The 23981-nt window shown below is 34.4% G+C and overlaps 1 long non-coding RNA gene across 1 annotated transcript; it reads left to right on the top strand.

The window, feature by feature from the left end:
* The first annotated feature begins 19745 nt into the window (after positions 1-19745).
* On the top strand, positions 19746-22779 carry LOC139429386 (uncharacterized). Its single transcript, XR_011640028.1, has 4 exons — positions 19746-19932; positions 19988-20122; positions 20685-20762; positions 20831-22779. It is a non-coding gene; the product is annotated as an uncharacterized lncRNA (long non-coding RNA).
* The last annotated feature ends 1202 nt before the right edge of the window (positions 22780-23981 follow it).

The raw sequence follows: 23981 nt of genomic DNA, 5'->3' as shown, positions 1-23981 counted from the left end.
CCTGATTTTTTTTTCTTTGTCCAAAACGGCTGATTAAACCGAGATCTGACAGTTAGTGGAATTTCGAGGTAAGATTAAAATTACTGTGTAGTAATTATTATAATCAATAAAGATTGTACAGGGTGTCCAAATTTCGATGGGGTTGCAGGGTATCTCAGTTATTATGAAAGATAGAAAGTTGCGGTTTTCGCGAACCTGAGCTACTTTTTTGTGAAACTTACAATGGCGCAAACCAAATTTTCATAGCCCTCTTTGTTTTTGATATCCCTGTATATCTATTAGAACCCGTTTTTACTTTTTTACTAAGTTTCCGGATAGCCGAGATACAGGAGGTGTCTGAAAATCGTAAATCCCAAAAACGAAGTATATCAAAAACGAAGAGGGCTATTAAAATTTGGTTTGCGCCGTTGTAAGTTTCACAAAAAAGTAGCTAAGGTTCGCGAATGCCGCAACTTTCTATCTTTTATAATAACTGAGATACCCTGCAAATCCATCGAAATTTGGACACACTGTACATGATTATAATCCAAATCATCGTGCAATAATTGGTTAAGTATTTGGCAATAATTAATTCCAATAAATGGTCGATATTGGCATTTGTCGACCATCTTCTTCATCAACCTCTTCACATGGTGCCAAAAAAAGATTCTAATGTCTGGAGACCATGTGGAGATTACCGCCAATTGAACAACGTTTCTGTGCCAGATTCTTATATACATGACTACAACATTTATTTACACGGATGCAAAATCTTTTCGATCAAACACAGGAGATGAAGAGGACATACTAAAGACGACTATAACAACCTCTTTCGGTCTTTTTGAATTCGTTGGCATGCCTTTTGACTTTCGAAATGCAGCGCAAACGTTTGAAAGATTCATCAATGAAGTATTTTCAGGACTAACCTTCATATTTGAATATTTAGACGATATCCTTGTAGCAAGTCGAAATGAAGAAGAACACATAGTTCATTTAAAATCTAACACAGGTATGGGAGCTGTTTTAACACAAACCATCAATGGAAAATCTCAACCATAAGCATTCTTTTCCAAAAAAGTTACTTCATGCCAAACCAAATATTCAAGTTTTGATAGAGAACTATTAGCAATCTACTCTGCCATCAAATTTTTCAAACATCCCTTACATGGAAATCAATTTACAGTATACAGGGTGATTCATTAGCTCTATGACAAACTTTGGCAGATGAAAGGTGATGCGATTCTAAGGAAAAAAATGTTATATGAATATGGGTCCGATTCATTTTGGTTAAAGAGTTACAAGCCTTTGAAAATTTTACACAGTTTAATAGGCAAATGAAAATGTAACATAAAAAATAAGTTTAAAAATTACAAAAATTGTTCGAAATGTCCGCCTTCAGCTTGAATGCACGCTCCACATCGACAAAGTAAAGATTTGCAACATTCGCAACAATAATTATGAAACACAAATACAGCGTTGGCTGTGATAACAAAACTGAGTTCTTTATGTCAAACATTTCAATTTACTCTATTCTGTGTGTTTCAAAGTTTATAATTGTCAGAGTTTTGATCGAAAACGAAAATGCATGTATTTACGACTGAAGAATATGCAGATATTATTTTTGTATACGGGCTTTGTAACGGAAACGCTCGGCATGCAGCAAGAGAATACTTTCGTAGGTTTCCAAATAGACATCAACCTGCCCACACAATGTTTAGTGCATCATTTCGCAGACTGAGAGAAGCAGGTAACCCCGCTCCACTACATTCCGTTCGTCCCCATGATGTGAATGTACAAAATGAAGAACGTGTTATTGATTTAGTACTTGACGACCCTTCAATTAGTACTCGGCGTATAGCGAGCATGTTACAAATATCCCAAAGTTTTGTATGGCGTGTATTGAATCGAGAAATGTTACATCCGTTTCATCGCCAAAATGTTCAAGCATTACATCCTGGAGATACTGAGCAACGCTTAGCATTTTGCCACTGGATTATTCAGCAACATGCTCAAAATAATAACTTCATTTCCCAAGTTCTGTGGTCTGATGAAGCGTGTTTCACTAGGGACGGCATAAATAATTATCATAACGAACATGTGTGGTCCTTGCAAAATCCACATGCAATTAGACCAGGAAGATTTCAGCAACGGTTTAGTGTAAACGTTTGGGTTGGCATTTTTAACAATTCTTTGCTACCTGTATGGGTGATAAATGAACGCTTAAATGCAAATATGTACAGAAATTTCTTGGGACATAACCTTTTCGATTTTATCGACGACGTACCACTTAACATCGTTCAAAATATGTGGTATCAGCACGATGGTGCACCACCACATCGAGGAAGAGAAGTCATCGCTTGGTTACATGAACATTTTCCAAACAAATGGATTGGCAATGGAGGTCCAGTAGTCTAGCCACCACGATTCCCAGATCTAAATCCGCTGGATTATTATTTCTGGGGACACATGAAGCAGCTTGTGTACCATGTAGAAATTACTACACGTCAGCAACTACTGGACAGAATTCAAGATGCAGCTAATAGCATACGGAATGATCCAAATATCATACGTCGTGTGATAGAATCTTTACTTCGTCGATGTGAGGCGTGCATTCAAGCTGAACGCGGACATTTCGAACAATTTTTGTAATTTTTAAACTTATTTTGTATGTTACATTTTCATTTGCCTATTAAACTGTGTAAAATTTTCAAAGGCTTGTAACTCTTTAACCAAAATGAATCGGACCCATATTCATATAACATTTTTTCCTTAGAATCGCATAACCTTTCATCTGCCAAAGTTTGTCATAGAACTAATGAATCACAAACTGTATAGGTACAGATCACAAACTCATTGTCACATCAATTTTTTCGTCCACAGATAAAAGTCCTCGCCAAACCCAATATCTAAGTTATATCGCACTGTGAAGTAACAATTAGTAACATTATACATATAATAGATGGTGTTAGAGTTAGTTTAAAAAGTTGTAGAGATAGCGTTGATAGTTTTGTTAGGGCAACTTAAAATAAAGTAAGTGGAATTGTTTTTCACCACCTCCGATAGGTTATGGGCCCAGAGTCGCTAAAGAAATAACCAGAGGTATACGGTAGATTAAACAGAACGGAGAAAAGGTAAAGTTAGAACGGTAAAGTAAAATGGTGGATATAACTGTTCTATAAAATTGAAAAATAAAGGTAATTGGAGTTTGTAGAAGTTCCAAACAACAATTCAGTTAAAAACGATGGATGTTTTTGATGTAGTAACAGGAGAAGAAAGGAAACCAGTTCAAGGTACAGAGAAATGCGAAGAAAATTTAAAAAATGGATAATCAAGGACGTAAAAGCACAAGGAATACTAGTGGAAAGGATGGAGGAAGCTCTAATGACACACATATTAAGCTGTGGAAATGCACATGAAATGTGGGAAAAAATACTCTCATTGTCAGTTTACGAACATAAATCTGAAGTGAGGTTATATTTAGTAAGACAGAACTTTTTAATGCTAAATACGGAGGCGAAAGCATGTCGATTTTTCTAGCGAAGTTGGAGGAAATTGCTAGCTAATTAAAGCAGATAGGGGAACCAATTTCAGACCAAATGTTGATGACAAAGATAATCATATCGTTGCTAGAATCGTACAAACATTTTGTACCTGCATGGAAGTCAGTTTCACCGAACAATCAATCAATATTTGAATTAACATCACGGTTGTTGATTGAGGAGTAAAGAATAAAAATTGAGGATTGAGGAATAAAAATAAATGAAAAAACATAAACTGCTTTTTTGGTTATCCAGGTGAATTGGTGCAAGTAGATGTCTGTGGTCCAATGGAACAACAATCGTTGGGAGGGTCAAGGTATTTTATGTTATTAAAAGACAATTTTACAAACTTTAGAACACTATATTTCTTAAAACATAAATACGAAGTGAAAGAATAATTGATTGATTTTATAAAGAAAGCAGAAAACGATATTGAAAGAAACGTAAAAATAATAAGGACAGACAATGGTTTAGAATTTACTTGTAAAGTTCAGAAAATTTTAACGAAACACGGAATCAGACACCAAAGAACAATACCATACACACCACAACAATAGTAGGGCTGAACGAGAAATGAGAACTTCGGTAGAAGCGGCAAGGACAATGCTGAAAGAAAAAACATTCAAGTGTTTTTGGGCTGACGTAGTGAATACTGCATCCTACACTCTGAACCGATCAGGGAAAAGTACAATACACAATAAAACAGTTTATCAATTATGGTTCAATAAAGGATTCTAAGAAAATGGGATAGTAAGAGTAAAAAGGTCTTATTCATGGGATATGAAGAAGATACGAAAGGGTACAGAGTTTATTGTCAAGAAACGAAACGAATTATATATTATTTATATAACTTATTGTTAATTCATATTGGATCTCAGACATAGCGTATTATTTTTTGTTCTTGCTTGGTAATTAATTAGTTTAATTAGTGCATTTAGTTTGCTATTTACTCTTTGTTATATTTATTGCTTTCCTTTAGTGTTCTGCCTCGTCTTATGATTAAGTTTGCCAGTGTAAATATCAGATCATTACTATCGGGGTTTTCTACATTTTCGGACTTTGTGTTGGAACAAGATTTTCTGAAACTTGGATATCGGATGATTTTATGTTACTTGTAGAATTACAAGCAAACGTGGCGGTGTTGGTGGTATATACATTAAAACTAATTGTAAGTTTAATAGACTTGGTGTTCCCAGTTTTGATCATTTGGAACAGTTATGGATTTCAGTCATTTTTAAAAATATTAGGTACTGTATTGGTGCATTGTATAGGCCGCCTTGCTCGGCTTGTAGTGAATTTTTTGATTCGTTTGATGAAACTTTATTTTTGCTCATACCACAGTGTGATGAGTTGATATGTGCTGGAGATATTAATATTGATTTGATATATCTCAGTCATGGTCGCGCCGTTGGTTTTTCGGAGATACTTGAAGGTTATGGTTTGCAGCAGCTTGTTAATGAACCAACTCGCATTACACCTGCTACTGGGACGCTCATTGATGTGGTTACATCTTGTGTTAATGTTTCTGATTTATCACTCAAGTCTCTTCATGACCTTACTGATCATGAATTGATATATTTTTGCCTTAGTGTTCCGGATGGGGGGAGGAGCCCGGTAATCAGAACCTACAAAGATTTTGCTACATTTAACTTGATTTTTTTCACGTTGGATCTTCAATCGTAGCCGTTTGATCTGGTGTATGGAATTGATGATGTTGATGTGAAATTACAGTACTTTTTAATTTTAGCATTACTCGATGCTCATGCACCCATAAAGACGGTAAAGCTTAGTAAAAAATCTGCCCCCTGGCTTACTCCCCTGCTTAGAGACATGTCTAAAACTGAATTAGCACTTAATGAATATAAATCTTTTAGAAAACATGTTGAGCAGAAGGCGTACTATGAATTATCTTTTAAAAATAAAAGTTCCAGGGATCTCTGGAAATCACTAAGGCATCTGAATGTTACTAAGTCAAAAGAGCAGGTACTTCCACATCATTTCAATGACGTTGAGGACATTAATGATAATTTTTTACAAGCTGCTGAAAACTCAATGATCGCTGATCCAACTTAATTCAGGCTTATACTACTACGAAAAAGTCTACCTTTAATGAACTGTTTGCTTTTGTGCCTGTCTCGGAGCATATTGTAGCGGGCCATTTGTTAAATATCAAGTCTGGCAGTGTGGGATATGATGAACTCTCGGTTGTGATGACACATTACTGTTGTCCTTTCATCATTCCTTACGTCACACATATTATTAATATATGCTTATCGAGATCAATCTTTCCAAAATGTTGGAAGAAATCTTTAGTAACACCTTTACCAAAGATTAAAAATACTATGACATTTTCGGACCTGCGACCAATTAGTATTTTACCTGTTTTGTCTAAAGTATTAGAAAAAATTATAAATGATCAAATTCGGGAATTTGTCGATAAGCATAATATAGAACACAGTCTGGACTTCGTGCTAACTACACTTGCGATACAGCATTAACGCATATAGTTGATGACATTGTTTGCGGCGGATTAAAATAGGCTTACTGGACTAGTTCTGCTAGACTACAGTAGGGCCTTTGATACTGTCAATCATAGGATGTTATTAGCTATCTTATCCTTTATTGGGTTCAATAATTCTGCTATGAGCATAATTGATAGTTATGTGTCGGACAGACAACAAGCGGTTAAATTGGGTGATCGGAGATCTGAACTGCGAGACTTGAAGTCAGGAGTGCCGCAGGGTTCTATCTTGGGGCCTCTACTGTTTTGTATCTACACTTCTAATCTTTCGACAGTTTTGAAATATTCAGAGTCACATTTTTATGCGGACGATTTCCAAATCTATCTATCGTTTTTACCTACGCACATGGCCACTGCTTAAGTTGTCTGAAGTCAAAAACATGACAAAGGATTCAGCGTGTTCAGAATTCATGTCTCCGAATGACTTTCGGGCTTCGACGAGGGTGCCATGTGTCACACAGGCTGATCGATCTTGGGTGGCTGAATATGTTTAACCGTCGCATATACCATCTGGTTTCATTTTATCATAAGTTACTGTTGCTTAAATGTCCATCTTATTTGTATGATAAGATTACATTCCGCACTGATGTCCATAGCTTAAATGTTCGAAGCAAGGGTATTGTCACACCATCGCTACATGTTACTACATTATTTGAGAGATCAATCTCTTACAACTTACCTAAATTTTATAATAGCTTACCCCAATCATTGAAAATGTTGAGCTTGCCGTCTTTTAAAGTAAAGATCAAAAAAATTTTATATGGAGAACAATGTTGGTCAGTTTTAATGTTATGAAACTTTAATACTTACCACAATTGAGGGTTATTCCAGGAAGAGGTATATATAATGTCAATTGTTTGCTATCAAAATTTGATAATATAAAATGAATGATGATGATATGTCTTATATATTTTTTATTTATATACCTATACATATTGGTTAAACGAAAAACATTACTTCTGATATGCGTATACTCTGGTTATAAAATGATATTATGTACTGGATGTCGAAGCGCTTGTGGTTGGCAATGCTTTAAAAAAAAACAATCAAGTTTTGTTTGCACTTCTGAAGTTCGTGGTTCTTTTATGATTAACTCTCTAAAATTACGGAAATGTGCATAATACAATTGCATTTTTTTATTTGATGAATCATCTATAAATGTTATTAAATCGTCGAGATGCGATCTGATCGTTGACAATTTTATCTTTGGGACTCTTTCATGTTCCTCGCTATCCTCGCTCGTTATCCACCATCATCACTTCATCAGCTATTTCATGTTCCGTCATAATATGATAACCAGGATCACCTTCATCCATTTCTAGCCATTGTAATATATCTTCTTCGGCTATATCTCCTCCAACGCTATGGCAGTATAAAAATCAGGAACCTCTAATCCTTCCAAATCAATATCTTCATGTTGGTTGTCAAATTTGTCTATCCATTTTCTAATGTTTAGGCTTTTACTTCCTTGCATGCAGCCGCGAATTTAAAAATTGTGGATTTAGAATTATACATTTTTAAATTTTCCAACGTACGTTGTCCTCTTGTGTCTTTTTTGCTTTCTTCGTTCTCCAACACAACCATTACCTCGTCTAAAAATTTTCGTCTATATATTCGTTTGGCGACTAAAATTATTCCCTGGTCCATGGGCTGAATTATCAATGTTGTATTTTGGGGCAAAAACATACTATTAAATTTACCATCGTCGGATCGTAAAATATTTTCAGATGGATGAGCAGATGCGTGTCTAAAAGCAATAAACATTTTACATCATCTAGTGGTATTTCAAGCTTCTCTTCTTGAAATTTCCTGACTGCAGGTATCAATTCGTTAAAAACCAATCTTTGGATATATTTGTTGTGAACCACGCCTTTTGTGAATTATAATACGAAACACGAAGAGTATTCATTATGTCTTTTAAAAGTCTGGGTATACGAGATTTTCCAACTATGACAGGTGTCAGTCTATGCGATCCATCAGCGTTAGCACAAAGCAGTGCTGATATTCTTTCCTTTCCGATTTTTCTACCGGTTGTCGATGTTTCATATCTAAAAGCTTGGGTATTTTCAGGCAAAGCACGCCATAACAGACCAGTTTCATCAGCATTATAAATCTGGGATTGCAATAATATTTCAACATTTATCCGTTCTATTAATTTTTGTCGGAAAGGTTCAATATCTTCTTTTGGGGCACTAATAGCTTCTACGTAAATTTGCTTATTAAAAATTCCATGTTTTTTGCGAAAACGCCAGAGCCATTCATCACTTGCTTTGAATAAAATTATGTTCATCTGATTAGCTAATTTAATTGCAGCAGATTTAAGTTCAACTGCTCACATTGGAACTCCACAAGAACGTTCTTGTACATACCACTTCAATAACGCTTCTTCAAGTGAAGTTTCACGTAGCAATTTCATTCGCTTTCTGAGATTCATTTTCGCATCTACATCATACATTAAACTAAATTTGTTTAGTTTGTGTTTGTTTTTTTTAATGTCCGAAAGAAACCGTTTGTTTTCGAATCCCATATTGCTCGCATATTTGCGAAATGAACACTCCAGACTGTTTTGAAATGTGAAATGAACAACTGTTTTATTATTTCAAGTTTTTGATTTATTGTTGAATTAATTCGCTTTCGATTATCCATATTTTAAACGTGAATTTATAACGACTTTTTAACACTTTTGAGGTCCGTTATATCGAGGTTTTACTGTACTATTATTATTATTATTAATTGAAGTTGCTAGAGACATCATTTGCAAATCAGACGTTCAAAATAGAAATATTGAAAATCAAGAAAGAAGAAAACACGAGAACAAAGAAGAAGATTTGACAGAGGAAACAAGTACAGAAGAAGAAGATGGTGAACAAGAAGAAAACGTTGAAGTTGAAGACATGGGTAATAATGATGCGATAACTGAAGAGAAGGATAAACAATGAAACACCTGAAACAGAAGAAAAACAAGGAGCCACAAGATCACTAAAAAGACCAATTAAAAACAATGATTATGAGATCTGTTTGATAACTCAAATTGAAGAACTATTAAGTTACACCGCTGATTTTTAATTAAATGATTACGACCATCACCTCTGACATGTACAATTTACGTCAGATATCAAATTCATCAGAGGAAATTCAAATGTTGTCACAGATTCTCTATCCAGAACAAACATCGGATCTCTAAATTCATCTTATCCAGATTTTCTAACGCTTAGTAATGCTCAACTTGCTGACGGAATTGTCAAACTTACTGAATAAACAATTTTCTAACAATCCTTCAAAATCTTATTATTTGGCACATCAAACAACATCATAATGTAATATCAAACTACAGTTCTTCATCATCTCCAAGAATTTATATTCCACAACAGTTCAAACAAGCAATGTTCGACAAAATTTATAGCTTATCTCATCCCGGAATACGTTCCACCATTCATGCAATCAAAACAAGATTCTTTTGGCCACACATGGCAAAGCACATTCATGTTTGGACAAAAACCTGCTTAAAATGTCAACAAGCAAAAATCCAGAAACATACAAAACCGCCAATCATCAACATCAAAATTCCTAAAAGTAGATTTGATCATATACATATCGACTTGATTATGTACCTACAGTTATCGAACTCTTCACTCTATTTCTGACAGCGTACTCTTCAAGCCTCAGAAAAAGTTTTACACAACATGTCCTTCAGACCTTTACTTTTTTGATTTTTAATTTTTTATTTTAATTTAAACAAAACTTGTAACTTCTTCTCCCGAAAGCGTTTGGTGCCACCATGCCTCCAGTAATTTATATCGTTAGTACTTAACCTCGTTGACGGTAAGGAGTTTTTTGATTATACCTTTATTTTTTTAAAAGAACACTTTACTTTCAGACGTGCCTGAGGAAGGCAATTTTTGCCAAAACAGCTGTAGCACTGAAAAGTTAGTCTAATAAACTATTTAACACCGTTGACTCATACCTTTCTGATTTCTTCACTCTATGGTCAGAAGCTTTTCCTTTACAACATATTACATCTTCTACTATAGCGAACACACCTTTCCGGCATTATTTTAGTCGAATTGGTGTACCTACCACAATTACACATGATCAGGGATGGCAATTCGAATCAAACCTTTTTTCAACATTTAACACATTACTTTTACATATTACTCAAGCAAATGGAATGTTAGAACGATTTCATCGCTAAAGGAGACACGACTACTTAGATGGAACAACAATCTACCCCTCATCCTACTAGGATTAAGAACATCTCTTAAAGAAGATGCTCCTCAGCAGAACTACTTTAGTGACAACTACTAAGACTTCCTGCAGAGTTCTTCATACCTACTAATCCATTTATAGAATATGAACTTTTTTCCAAATGAAAGCCTGTCAATACGTTTTTTCATTCTATTTAAAAACCTACTATAATTACATGTATAAAGTTGTAAATTAAAATTATTTTTATAATCAATAAAGATTGTACATGATTATAATCCAAATCATCGTACAATATACTTATTTTCCGCGATTGAAACATGGTTAATCCGAGTACATAACACGCGCAACGAGGTCGAAGCTCGCAAGATTGCAATCCTGCGATGCGAGCGAGCTTTATTTAAAAATTAAAACAATAAGCTTTTATGCCTTTAATTAAAAAACAGGGCGACTGGTTAAGCTTTTCTCCCCTTTTCCCTACACGGTTCGGGTTATTGTAATAAAAAAGTTACGAGTTTATCAGCAACGATTTGAATCCATTTTTTTATTACAATAAATACTCTTATTAAGCGTAAAAGGATAATTTAGACGGTTTCGTTTCTCTTCATTGAAAGTAATAAAACGTTTACCGTCCCAAAAGAAATCGATGTCGATTTCGAACGCTCGAAGGAGGAACTCGAAACTAATGCGCCAATTAGTCGTCCTCCTTAAAATTCCCGTCGACTCGACAATTACGAGTGCGCGGCTGAACGGACACGTTTTAGCACGTTTAGCACGTGTGCAATTATTTTTGCCGACTTCGTTGCTGCAACAACCATCCCGAATATTTATAGATTCGACACGTTAAATCTCGGTAGTTCGTCCACGTACGACTAAGTTCAGGTTCATTAATTATTCAACAATCATGTTCTTAGGGGACACAACTAAGTATTAACTAAATATTTGATTTTATTAAGATTTTATGGGATAAAAATTTGACGAAGATTTTAGTATTCAAGATTGATCAAGCAATTCCGCAAACTTGGGCATCGATGAAAGTTGGGATTAAACTTTTCGCGAAGTAATGCGATGCATAACAAGCGACATGGTTTGAACTTTCGAATTGTCGTAAAATCCTATGTATACGCAACATCATCCCCTCGATGGTTTACTATAAAGGGACATGCACGTATAAACCACTCCCCAGAGAGTATTCGTGACGAGCCTTGAAGACTACTAGGGAGTGAAGATGTTGTGGTGGTAAAAACGCCCTTTCGGAAGTGCATAGTTTGAAGGTTTTCCCCTAGCTTGGTGGAAATTTCGAAGGGAATGCAATAAAAGTAAGTCACGCAACGGGGGATAATGAAAAAAACGTCACCGGTCGGCGTGAAATATTGTTTCTTAACGTTCGGCATCAAAGTCAATTTTGCCAGCACCAGCTTCAGATAGTTGACTTTCCCGTGAGATGTCGCGTTTGCCTGAAAAATGGCCCGCCCGGATTGAAGGGTGAAAATGCTGATATTGGATTCTTCGAGTGGCGGTGCGTTTTAGACTTGCCGTGAATAATGGTTTGGCATCGAAGAGAAAGTAACAAAAAAGATACGGCAAAAACGTTAAAATATTTACGTCGCTTTCACTTCAATCTGCATAAAATTACTTTTGAACCAAATGAGAGACGTAAAAACCCGCGAGTTTAGGATTAACAACACCGTGGCAATCACAGCCCGTGCTGTGCGCTGCTGGTAAATAGTTTATTCGGACGTGGTGACCGGATGGAAAATAAAAATTTTATTCGTCGCAAAAACTTGTACTTAACCCGAACCGAATTTACAGTTTGTCTCTTAAAGAGTTTTATGACTAACATAAAATTTCTAGAATTACTTAATTTGATTATTTATGTTGATACTTTTATTATTAGACGCAAAAATATATTTTTTTTTGAGTTGAACTGCTATCTATACATATGCGTTCTTTATTAGTTAGTTGGGTTGGGTTGGCTACAAATTAGAAAACTTAGCAAAAGCCATACAGGATGTTAAGAACTAAGAAAAGCAGCTGCTACTTATTCTCAAAAAGTAATATACATGACCATCTCAAGAAAGAAGTTATAAAGCAACCAAAAACTGGAAGAGAGGCTGTATTATTAGGAGACCAAGAGAGAGAATTAGAGAAAACATCCCAAATGGCAGGAAAAGATTGGTTCTACGATTTAACAAAAAAAAGCGTCCTAATATTTCGCTACGTAAATCTGAATCCACTTCTATCAATAGAATTACAGCTTTTAATGAAACAGAAGTGAAGATGTTCTTCAACAACTTAGCTTTGCAAACAAAACACTACTTTGATGCTAATTGTATTTATAATGTTGACGAGACTTGCATATCTAATGTCCAAAGAAATTCAAGAATTTTAGCACCAAAAACAAGAAGAGAAGTCGGCATGGCAACGAGTGGTGAAAGAGGCACGTCAACTACAGTTGTTTGTGCATTTAGTGCTTCAAGAAAATATATTCCTAGATAGGTTAGCGATTCGGGTTGGATCAACGAGAACCTATTCGTAGATTAGTTACATCACTTCATCTCCTATGCTAAGCCAATTGTTAATGCTAAGCCAAAATGGAATAATATTGTAGTCCCTTCCACCGCACACATCGCATCGTATGCAACCACTGGACTTAACATTTTTTGGACCTCTCAAGACTTCATACAACAGAGAGTGCGACTTGTACATGGTTTTAAATATAGCCCGAAAAATTACACAGTATAAAGTGGTCGAATTTTTCACGAAAACTTTCAATCGTATCAGCAATATAGAGAAAGCCGCAAACGGCTTTCGGGCAGCTGGTATTTGGCCAATAGATACAACCAAATTTGATGAACAGTTCGTAGATGCGACATCACTACCTGAAAATCCTATTGGAAATTTGCTAAGTGGCGTAACAGTGATGCGCAGATAGGATCAACATCAAATGTGCAGCAAAGACCAGTAATCCCTGTAGCTGTGTTGGATAACTCAAACCCACTTGAAGATATTGTTCCCAAACTTGCACAACTGAAAAGTAAACAAACTCGCAGAAAAAAAATGACTCAGTTATAATAACCAATAGTCCTATGAAAGTTAATTTAGAAAAAAAATCGACAGGAACAAAAATAAGGAGCACATGAAAGGGAGTGGTGGTGGTGTTATTATAATGTTCCAAATAGATTAAGGGTCGGTTATACAACATGCCGATAAATCTACCTGATAACTATCCGGCCGATGAACTTATCGGGAGGATATAGATATATGCGCTGTTGTGCAAACTGTTTTTGTCGGTAGGATTACTATCGGTGAAATAAGAGTCGGTTGATGGTACTTTTTCCCCATATTGATCGAATGAAACTATCATTGATCTCGTTACAACAATTGTTGTTCAAAAATGGTGGTTGTAAACTATCGATGGTAACAGTTATTTGTTTGTTGTTGCGTGAAATGACAAAATTTCGTATTAAGAAAAAAGTATAGGTTTAAGACCTTCAGAAAGAAAGAGAAATTTTTGAATAGAAATTCATCATGCCTAAGAACCTTTGTAAACTTTTCAATGAAACAGGTTTTGGAAAATCAGAAACAGCTTTAATTCGTGAATTTGATGGTCGAATACCATCAGATGAAACATGATGACCAAGGAAGTCTAACGATGGTACACCAAAAATACATTTTTCACGTTGGATATTTATGCCAAAGGTAGTTAATCTTTCGAAAAGTTTGGATAAGGCCCACTTTTACCATCCTCTTGATAAACTATCTAGAGGGATAGTTGCCATGGTTACGGCGGTTTTAAGCGGTCTCATTGGCTAAGAACTGGATTTATCTATCGGATAAATTTATCAGGAGGTGGTAAAAGTGGGCATAAGGTCCATTACTACCATCTTTTAGTTAAATTTATCTTATAGATAAACCCATCTACTAGCCAATCAGAGCGCGTAAAATAGCCGTAACCGTGGTAATAATCTCTTAGATAGCTTAACCAGAAGATGGTAGTAACGAGCCTAAGGCTAATAAGATAAATTTAACTAAAAGATGGTAGTAATGGACCTTAGTGGTGTAAATGCTCAACTTCATCTTTATTAGCTATGAGTATGTCATTTAAATATACAAATAAATCGTCGAGACCTGTTAGTACTTCGTTAATGAAACGCTGAAAAGTTTAGGCAGCATTTCAAAGACCAAAAGGTAAATTCCGGTAAATTCAAATAAACCAAAAGGGGTAGTGATGGCCGTTTTGTAAATATCATCATCATGAACTGAAATTCGGTGATATGCACGTATTAAATCTATTTTTGAAAATATCTTACATCCATGCAAGTGCAGATTGAAATCTTGAATATGAGGCAATGAATATCGGTCAGACACCGTAACTAAATTCATGTGGCGATAATCACCACAAGGTCGCCAATCATTGGAGTCTTTCTCTGGTACCATATGAAGTGGGGACGCTGTTGAAGATGATGAAGGTCTGCAAATACAAAGCGAGACCATCAGTTCAAATTATTTTTTGACAATCACAAATTTTGAGCTATCTAAACGTCGAGGACGGGAAAATGGTAAAGGAGGATTTGTTATTATACGATGTTTAACGTTTGTAATTGTTGTTCATTCTTCTTAACATCGTGAGTAATGGATATGAGGTCAAATTATTTTCTTTGTACTTATCGCTGTTATTTATTTTTTGTATTTTCTATATGTTTCGAGGAATCTGAGCCCTCCTTCCTGATGATGAGCACTCAGATTCCTCAAAACATAGTTTTAATATTTTATTGTTTAATGTTTTATCCATTAGCTGCTGAAAGAAATGGAGTTGAATCTCTTTTTAAGGATGAGAAAAGTTTAAATGGAAAAACTGAAATGTCAGCACCTGTATCAATAAGAAAATTTAGTTTGTTGACAAAAAATAGTTGTGAAAATTAGTTCGTAGACAAAAAGACGATGACTAATAAGATTAATTGATGGTTGAAGTCAATTACGTTTAGTTATTAAAACAAAATTGCTACTTGAAGAACTTTTTTCTATTACAACTCTATTCAATTTTTTGAACTTCGATTTGGATTGGATGATTTCGTTCTTTCATTGAAGGAATTAAAGAATTTGCACCAGGAACCTAGACAATTGATAGCTTTATCGCAAAACTTTGTATGGTATGTACAAATGGAAAATGACAATGTGACAAGAATTAGAAAAATCTTGCAATGTCTTAAGAATTTCTGAATTATTATTTATAGTAGAATTTGAAAATGGCGATGTTGATGGGTTATTAACAAAGGAGTTGAGAGGTTAGAAGATAATGATTCCCAAATTTTATCAGCAATCGCTAAAAGGTCATTAACTTCCTCCTTGCCTGAGGCAAGCAAAACAATTGAAATAATTCGTGGTAACCTTCTCTGCCAGAGTTTGAGTAACAAACTCTGCCGTACTATTGATGAACCACCAACTGTTGATAATATGCCCCTGTAGTAGTCAGATGGGCGTTGGTCACACATCTGAGTGGCAGACAGGGATCATCGAGAGGTTTCCCTTCTGAAAGAAGAAGTCTTTCCAACAAAACTCCTTTCAAAAAAGAATATAAATCTCTTTCTGGTGGATTATTTATCACATCATAAATAATTGACGGTATTTCAGGAAGCATCTGAGCAATAACTAAATTATATTTACTTCTGTCGCTCGTGACTCTTGACATAGCGAATTGTGCCTCTACTTGTTTAAACCAAATCGCTGGTTGAGATTCCAGAATGCCGGTAATCGGATATGACTGAAATTTTCCAACGATTGATTATTGTTATTTACGTTCTCACCGTTTATTTTAATATAAAATTTATATCATAAATGACTAATGACAATAAAATGGGTCACATTACGTAATTACCCCATGTTGTGAGGTAATTACGGATACCAAATTTTATTTTTTTGTTAATATGTGATTTCTATTGAAAATTTATTTGCGTTGTTTATGAGAAATTAAGATTGATTAGTTTAAGTAAAGTCTCAGTACTAAGTAACATTCGTAACTTTATCAGGTTATGTTTTATTTCAATTTTCCCTTAAGTGTTCGCAATTACCCCACTTTCCCTTCTACATTTAGTTCAATAGTAATATGCAACAATCTAGCACTGAGTAACAACTAAAACTGGAACGAACACTAGACCTATAACTAGAAAGTTTCAGGTTTAGCCGTGAGTCTTTAGACGCAGGTCTAGTATTGGTTCTAGTGATAGTGCTAGTGTTAGATCACAAGACTTAGAAGTTCTACTTTTTAAGACATATACAACAATCTATTTGCGTTAATAATGCTTGTTCTTTAATGAAAAATGATGTAGCATTTGGGATAATACACCAAGATCAACACATACATACATTTACAGTACTAACCCATGTCGAATGATATTTGTCCATTATACGAACATAAATACAGATTATATTTGCTCAGCATCGTCAATTTAGCAGCCGAGAGAGCACATCGGCCTCAGTATTCCAAGGGTCGAGAACGCACAATACGTGAAATCGAAGGGTACACGATAAACATACCATTAATTAATTGTGGCTGTTGAGTTTCTAAACGAAGTTAAAAAAAAAACTTGAAACAATCGAGACGGTATTTGTTTCCTTTCTGGTAATTCCGAGGACATCATAAGCCTGAACTTCGCAAATTAAAAGAACCGCGTGGTCAGGGAGAGCACCTGACATCAGATCGCATTGTCTCGAGTTACGTGCCGACAGGACAAACTGCTTTCGGCCGTCTGATAATCAGATAAGCGCCGGTCTTGTAGCGACCGCCGCGATTTTAATTGATCGTAGAGATACGACCATCTCGTCGGTTGTCGGCAAAGTTCCTTTTGCAAAAACCGTACGCGATCCGACTTCGCTAATTCGACAAGCTGTGAGAGAAAAGAAGTCTGGACCGCCCTTTAAAGGCGGAGACGTACTAACCCGCGCGCGGATCGCCTTCCGCGGTAATTCTTTCGGATAAACGACTTTTATTGGGGCGCGATTTATTATGAACCGACGGAATTTATACGGCGAAGCGCGATGCATTTAAATGGGGGCATTAGAAGGAAAAAAAGGGTGAAAAAATCCGGTCGTGATATATAGCCAATGAAATCCTCTTTATCGCAACCAACACGACATCCCTTAATTTTACGTTATTTCAGAAGAAAAAGCATTGTCTAAATACTTTTATTTTAAGTTTATGAAATTATTTACAGCTGGAAAATTTGTTATAGTCCATTTAATAGTAATTTCATGAGTCGTTTGATGAGATCTGATCGTTAGAAATAAGCCTAGTTTGATGGTATCTGTGTCGCAACGTCGGTTCGTGGTATCCCTGGAGGCGGCGTCGTCAGCAAATTTACCGGAAACTGTTAACCGTGGTAAATGGACCGGTGAGGCGTGGAGGCAGCCTATATCGAGCTGCTCTTTCGCCTTCATCCCAAGTTTGCAGAACCGAATATTCTAGTTTAAACTTTAATTTATGAACGAAAAAAATGATCAATCATTATTTTAACACTTCAGAACTAACATCGGTCTGACAGACCGACTCTTCACTACTATACCGGAATAATGACGAATCCGGCGTTAGTGTTAAGCTGGTCTAGTTAGGTTAATTTCACTTAATTACCAATCAATTTTCTTGATTTACACTGTGTAACACTTAAGCAAAAAAGAATAGTCTTAAAAGTATGAATCGACTCTGTTTAACACTTAACGGTGTTAAAAACTAATTTCGAGGAGGAACGGCTATAAAAAGGAAGGAAAAGAAGTAAATAAGTCAGTTATAGTTTAATATTTACCCCTTTTTGATAATTGTGTTATATTTTGATAAAACGTTTACATAATAATACTAAATTAGAGTTTGTTAGAGATGAGTTATGAAAAAGATCAACAATTGAGGAGAGTTTGGGAACAATTAGAAGAGGAGGAAAATGAAAATAGTGTTCAAGATGAGTAAGATGATTCTAGGGAGGAAGATAATGTAGAGGAGCGCGAAGAAGATTTTGAGTCGGAGTATGAACTTCAATCAGAATTGGAGGATAACACTTCTTATGATTGTCCTGCACCAGTGTTGCTACAGAGAGGACGCTGTAGTACCGTACATGAAAACGAAAATTACCGTATTTTATGTAAAAATACCGTACATGTAGTTACTAAAAATTGTTGTGACAAAGAAAGGTTTTGCGAAATAAATGAACTGTGCAAAAATATAGGTGCAAACAAACCAGTCTTCCTCTGAATCAACAAGCTCTGAAATATCTTCTATTTTATATAAATTGACGCAAGTCATTCTGCGTAACGTCTTTATCGGATGTAAAGTTAATACAATTTTCATTTTGTGCCACACATTCTTTTGTTAATAAGCAGCCATTTATAGTTTATAATTATAATAGTTACAATTAATTTATTTTGTGATTTTGTCTTTATATTATTAACTCTACTAAACAACAGATATGTTGATGACATTTTTATAGTTTACACGGGGAACCCAGCTAAGCTTAAAGCTTTGTTCAACGTGTTCAACACCATCAATAATCTAGAATTTACCATGGAAAAGGAATGTAATAACCGTATACATTTTTTGGATCTTACCCTCATAAAAAATAATAAGGATGGTTTTGTCAATTTCGACATTTACAGAAAACCGACAACTACAGACTGTATCATACCCAGGAACTCTTGCAATTGTACTGCTCATAAAAAAGCTGCATTTAATTTTTTGTTCAACAGATTATACAACACCCCCCTTAATAAAAATAACTTTCAAACAGAACTAAAAAATATTATAAAAATAGTGATTAATAACGGTTATAACATCACCTTTATGCAGGATATCATTAACAATATACATGACAATAATATTAGAAAATTAGTTTACCCAAGTTTCCAAACCAAAAAACAATACTTAACTTTACCCTACAGCCACAACATGAATAAACTTAACAAAAACGTTAGAAAATATAACATCATCCCAGCGTTCTTATCGGGTACAAAAATCAGCCAGATAATTACCAACAATAAACATAAATTCGATGAAATGTAAAAGAGCGGTGTATATCTGATACAATGTGAGGAATGCAATTGTAAATACGTGGGACAAACGGGAAGGAATTTAGCATCTAGACTAAAAGAACATAAAACGAAACAAACATCTAACGTGTATAAACACTTACATACACACAACCATTCAATCAGCAGTAATAATATCTCACTCCTTAAAAATATTAATAAATCTAAAAAGCTTGATCTCTATGAGGAATATTTCATAAACAAATATAAAAAAGATAATGTAGAAAACCTACTCAAGGACATCTCCGAATTTAATAACCAGAGGTTTTTTCTAAAAATGTTACAATAGCTGTGTTTATCTCAAATATTCAGGTTCAATTAGGGAACTACATTTCGAATTTTCCTAACGTTCAACTTTCCTTAACCTACAACCAGTTTCAACTACGCATCCTCAGTCCGCTCAAAGATGTCGTGAAGAAGAGTGTGACTCAAGTTAAAGTTTTTGTTTTTCGTTCAATAATTTTATATTTTGTAAAATTAAGTTGATCACCCAAATTTAATTTTTATTCCACATCGTTTCAACTTAATTCTGTTGTAAATTTCATGTTTTTCTAAACATTTTTTGGCTTAACCTATGCATAATATAACTTTGAGGTTATACAAGACGTGGATGACTTGGAGGTAATACGTAGATAACAATACTTTAATTTGAGATGTTTACTTTAATATTTTGCAGTTTTAACGTCAATAATACAAAACAATCTGTTTCAAAAACCTAAATTTAATCGTACAACGAATATTCACTTCTACATTCGGAAGGTATTTCTCATATGTCCACTCTCTCGTTATGTACATCAATTGTCCGATGACGGTAATTATAGAAACTTTTTATAATTTTTTATGATAATTAACTTAAATTGTTATACTGATCTCTCTATTTTTGTTTTGTATGCCAGTCGTGCCCGTAGATGCCTCAACGGCGAAACACGTGTCTTACCGAACTTAATAAATAAAGAAAAAATACATCGTTCAAGCCAAACATAAGCTTTTATTTCATACTGAAACACGATGAATCTGGAAAAACCCTTTCATTACTACTAAACAACGTTTGAATAGTAAACACAACACATTTACCACAAAGGTCACCAAATTTCTAAACAAATACTCATTTCCAACATTTCTATAATTATGTAGTGTAATCCAAAAGACATCGATATCTACGTTAATGTGAATTTTGTCATCATCATAAAATGTATAGTTTGCCAATAGCCGCCACTCATCATCTACACACTGTTCCGTACTTTTTTCCACTAATCTTTTTAATTTTTGTAGAATTGACTGTAATGACATTATTTCACGTGTTTGGTTTGAAAATGTGTAGATTAGGTAATATATCATCGTTAAAATCATATCGTTTTCTTATTTCTTTACAGAGATTTATATAGAATTGAAGACAACCTTAAAAATAATTTAGCAACCAACAACTGACAACCATCTCGTTTAGCTTGGATGTAAGATTTTGTGAATATCAACTTAAAAAACTTGTAAATATTTCTCGCCAAATCGTCACATGTTCTAGGCAATTTCTTGCAAGCTTCACAAAGCTACACAAATGTAATGAGTGGCAAATACATTTCATTATGAAGATGCCTGGGCAAGATTTTTTAAATCTAGATGACACCGAATTGTGTTGCCCCATCATCAAATTGCAACCATCAGATGCAAACCCGATGATATTATCATTGGGAATATCTGTTTTAGCAAAACTATTCATTATAAAATTGTACAAATGGTTTGCCGTTCTATCTGCTTCTTCATTCCCATACAAAGGAATTAATTCCCATAAGGTACTTTCTATGGTACAATTAATGGAATTGTAGTACCTTACTATAATACAAACAGTTTTTACAGATGATCTATCAGTCGATTCATCTGTTAGATCTACAAAACAATCACTCATTAAACTCACACCATGCTGCCTATAGTACGTATTTTCTTAAATTAAATTACAGATTTCAAAATTACCGTACATTTTTGTACGGTATTCAGCTTTGGACCGTACACCGTACATGTATTACGGTAATTACCATACGTATGGCAACACTGTCCTGCACCTAACAATTGGTTATCCTTCTTTATCAGAAAAGACAAGCTAACAAAATAGAACAAGCATCCATCTAATAAGAAGATAAAAATTCGAGCTAAAAATATAATTACAACCTCAGCAGGCGTAAAAGAACCAGCACATAATTCATCAAATATTTTGGATATTTGATCATGGTTACCGATCAGATTATAAATCTTCTTGTTGAATATACTAACTTATCCATTAATCAACATTAGTGTTCTAGTGAATATCAAACAGCAACTACTACCAATATAATTTAAATAAAAACATTGTTAGGGCTCGCCGTGCGTAAAGTCAATCATTTGAACGTAGAAGATTTATTGAAAACTAACGGCACATCAATAGAAATGTTCAGACTAACGATGTCGTTAGAAAGATTTCGATTTTTATTAAAACGTTCGAGGTTTGATTATAAAAATACTCGATCTGAGAGTATTGATTTGAGAGATGTTTTCGAATTGTTTATTTATAACTGCAAGAAAAATTATACGCCATCAGAGTATACTACTGCCGACGAAATGCTCCTGGGCTTTCGTGGAAAATGTAATTTTCGGTAGTATATTCCAAGTAAACCTGAGAGATACGACATCAAAATATTTGCTTTAGTTGATACTAAAGTTTTTTATACAATGAATATGGAGGTTTACATTGAAAAGCAACCCTCTGGACCCTTTTGTCTCGAGAACAGCGGAAAAGCAGTTATTGAGCGTCTTGTACAACCAATAGCGGACTGTGGGAGAAACATCACCATAGATAACTGGTTCACTAGAATACCATTATGCGAAAGTCTGCTGAAAAAAACGTTAACTGTAGTGGGCACCATAAAAAAGAACAAGCGAGAACTACCACGTGAGTTCATAATTGATGTAAGACCAGTATATATGGATTTGTAGAAAATTGTACATTAGTGTCGTACATTCTAAAAAAAGGAAAAAATGTTCTGCTCATATCCACTATGCATGACGATGATAGCATAGAGGAAATTACTATTATTGGTAATTTTCGTGTATTGAACATAGCTGCCATAAACGCTTTTTTGGTGTTCAATTCAAAAAATTCTAGTTCAAATAACCTTCGAAGAGTTTTTCTGGAAAAACTTTCCTTTGATTTGGTAACAGATCATCTGAAGAGGCGTGTTCTCAACTCAACAAGTGCCATATTTAACCCGAATGCGCATAAAAGAAATCTGCAACATGGGACCTGAAACTGTTGCCCAAGAGCAAAACACAGAGTATAGTAGATGTTAAAGATGGTAGAAATATAAGTGCACTGTATGTAAAAAATTTTATATTTAGAACATGTTACTGCAATGTGCAGTGATTGTGTTAGACATTAATATATGTATCATTGAGTTTGAAAAACATTTACATTAAGTTTATTTAATAAAATGTTACGTTTTTTAAAATGTCTTAATAAATAGTTATTACAGAACCTAATTATTTTATGGACCACTTTAGATCTACTGACTATATATTAAATATCAATCAATCATTTATTTCAATAAAGTACAGTAGTACAATACATTCATCAAAACAAAAAAGTAAAATTTCAGTAAAAAGAAATGACTATACCAAAATACATCAACGATTATTTACATACATATTTGTAAAATATTTATTACTCCTGTAATCTAGTACACTATAAAATTCACCATCTAAGAATTGCTTTTTATTTCGGTTAATTTTTTTATATGATATGTATACCATATCATTAATGTATGTCAAAAACAAAGGTGGCTCAAGCACAGAACCTTAAGGAACACCAATAGCAATTTCCTTCCTCGTCGATACTGATTCTCTCCAATGTACGTGTTAATTAGTTTTAAAGCCGTAGAGCTTATACTGTAGTTGTCTAATTTTCTTAATAATATCTCATGACTAACTAATATTCGCGCTGATCCAATCCTTTTATTATTTCTTCAAACCTTCAAGAATTGCAGTTATTATCGATCTCCTGGGTTGATACCCATTTTGACAATACATACATTGAATACACCAAAATACATCAACAATTATTTACATACATATTTGTAAGATATTTATTAATCCTATAATCTAGTACACTATAAAATTCACCATCTAAGAGTTGCTTTTTATTTCGGTTAATTTTTTTTATTACTCAATGAGTTACAACATCAATTTTATTTTCTATCCTATGAAAGGGAAGAGTAAAGTCATCTCTGTGCCTTGTGTTATACATATGAATGTACTTCTGAATTTTTTGTGTAAGTATGGACACTTCTATGTTAGTACTCCAGACATGTTAATATAAAACAGCACGGTAGTGTTAATATGTTTAGTCTTTTAAAATATGTTCTACAACAGTCCCTATGTTGCAGCGCTGCCAATATCCTCACCGCATTTTTCTGTAGCTTAAAAGTGGTTTCCATTTCACTAAAAGTTCCCTATCCTATTATTCCAAACGTTGTGTTACTATGAAAATAAGCGAAATAAATGTTTCTCGCATCTATGTAAATCGCATCTATAAAAGTACACATAAAGGACACATTGAAAGTATATCCACATTTAGACCATATCATTAATGTATGTCAAAAACAAAGGTGGCTCAAGCACAGAACCTTAAGGAACACCAATAGCAATTT

This window comes from Onthophagus taurus, chromosome 3 (assembly GCF_036711975.1).
Source record: "Onthophagus taurus isolate NC chromosome 3, IU_Otau_3.0, whole genome shotgun sequence".
Taxonomy (NCBI): Eukaryota; Metazoa; Arthropoda; class Insecta; order Coleoptera; family Scarabaeidae; genus Onthophagus; species Onthophagus taurus.
This window is presented reverse-complemented; position numbering and strand designations above follow the sequence as displayed.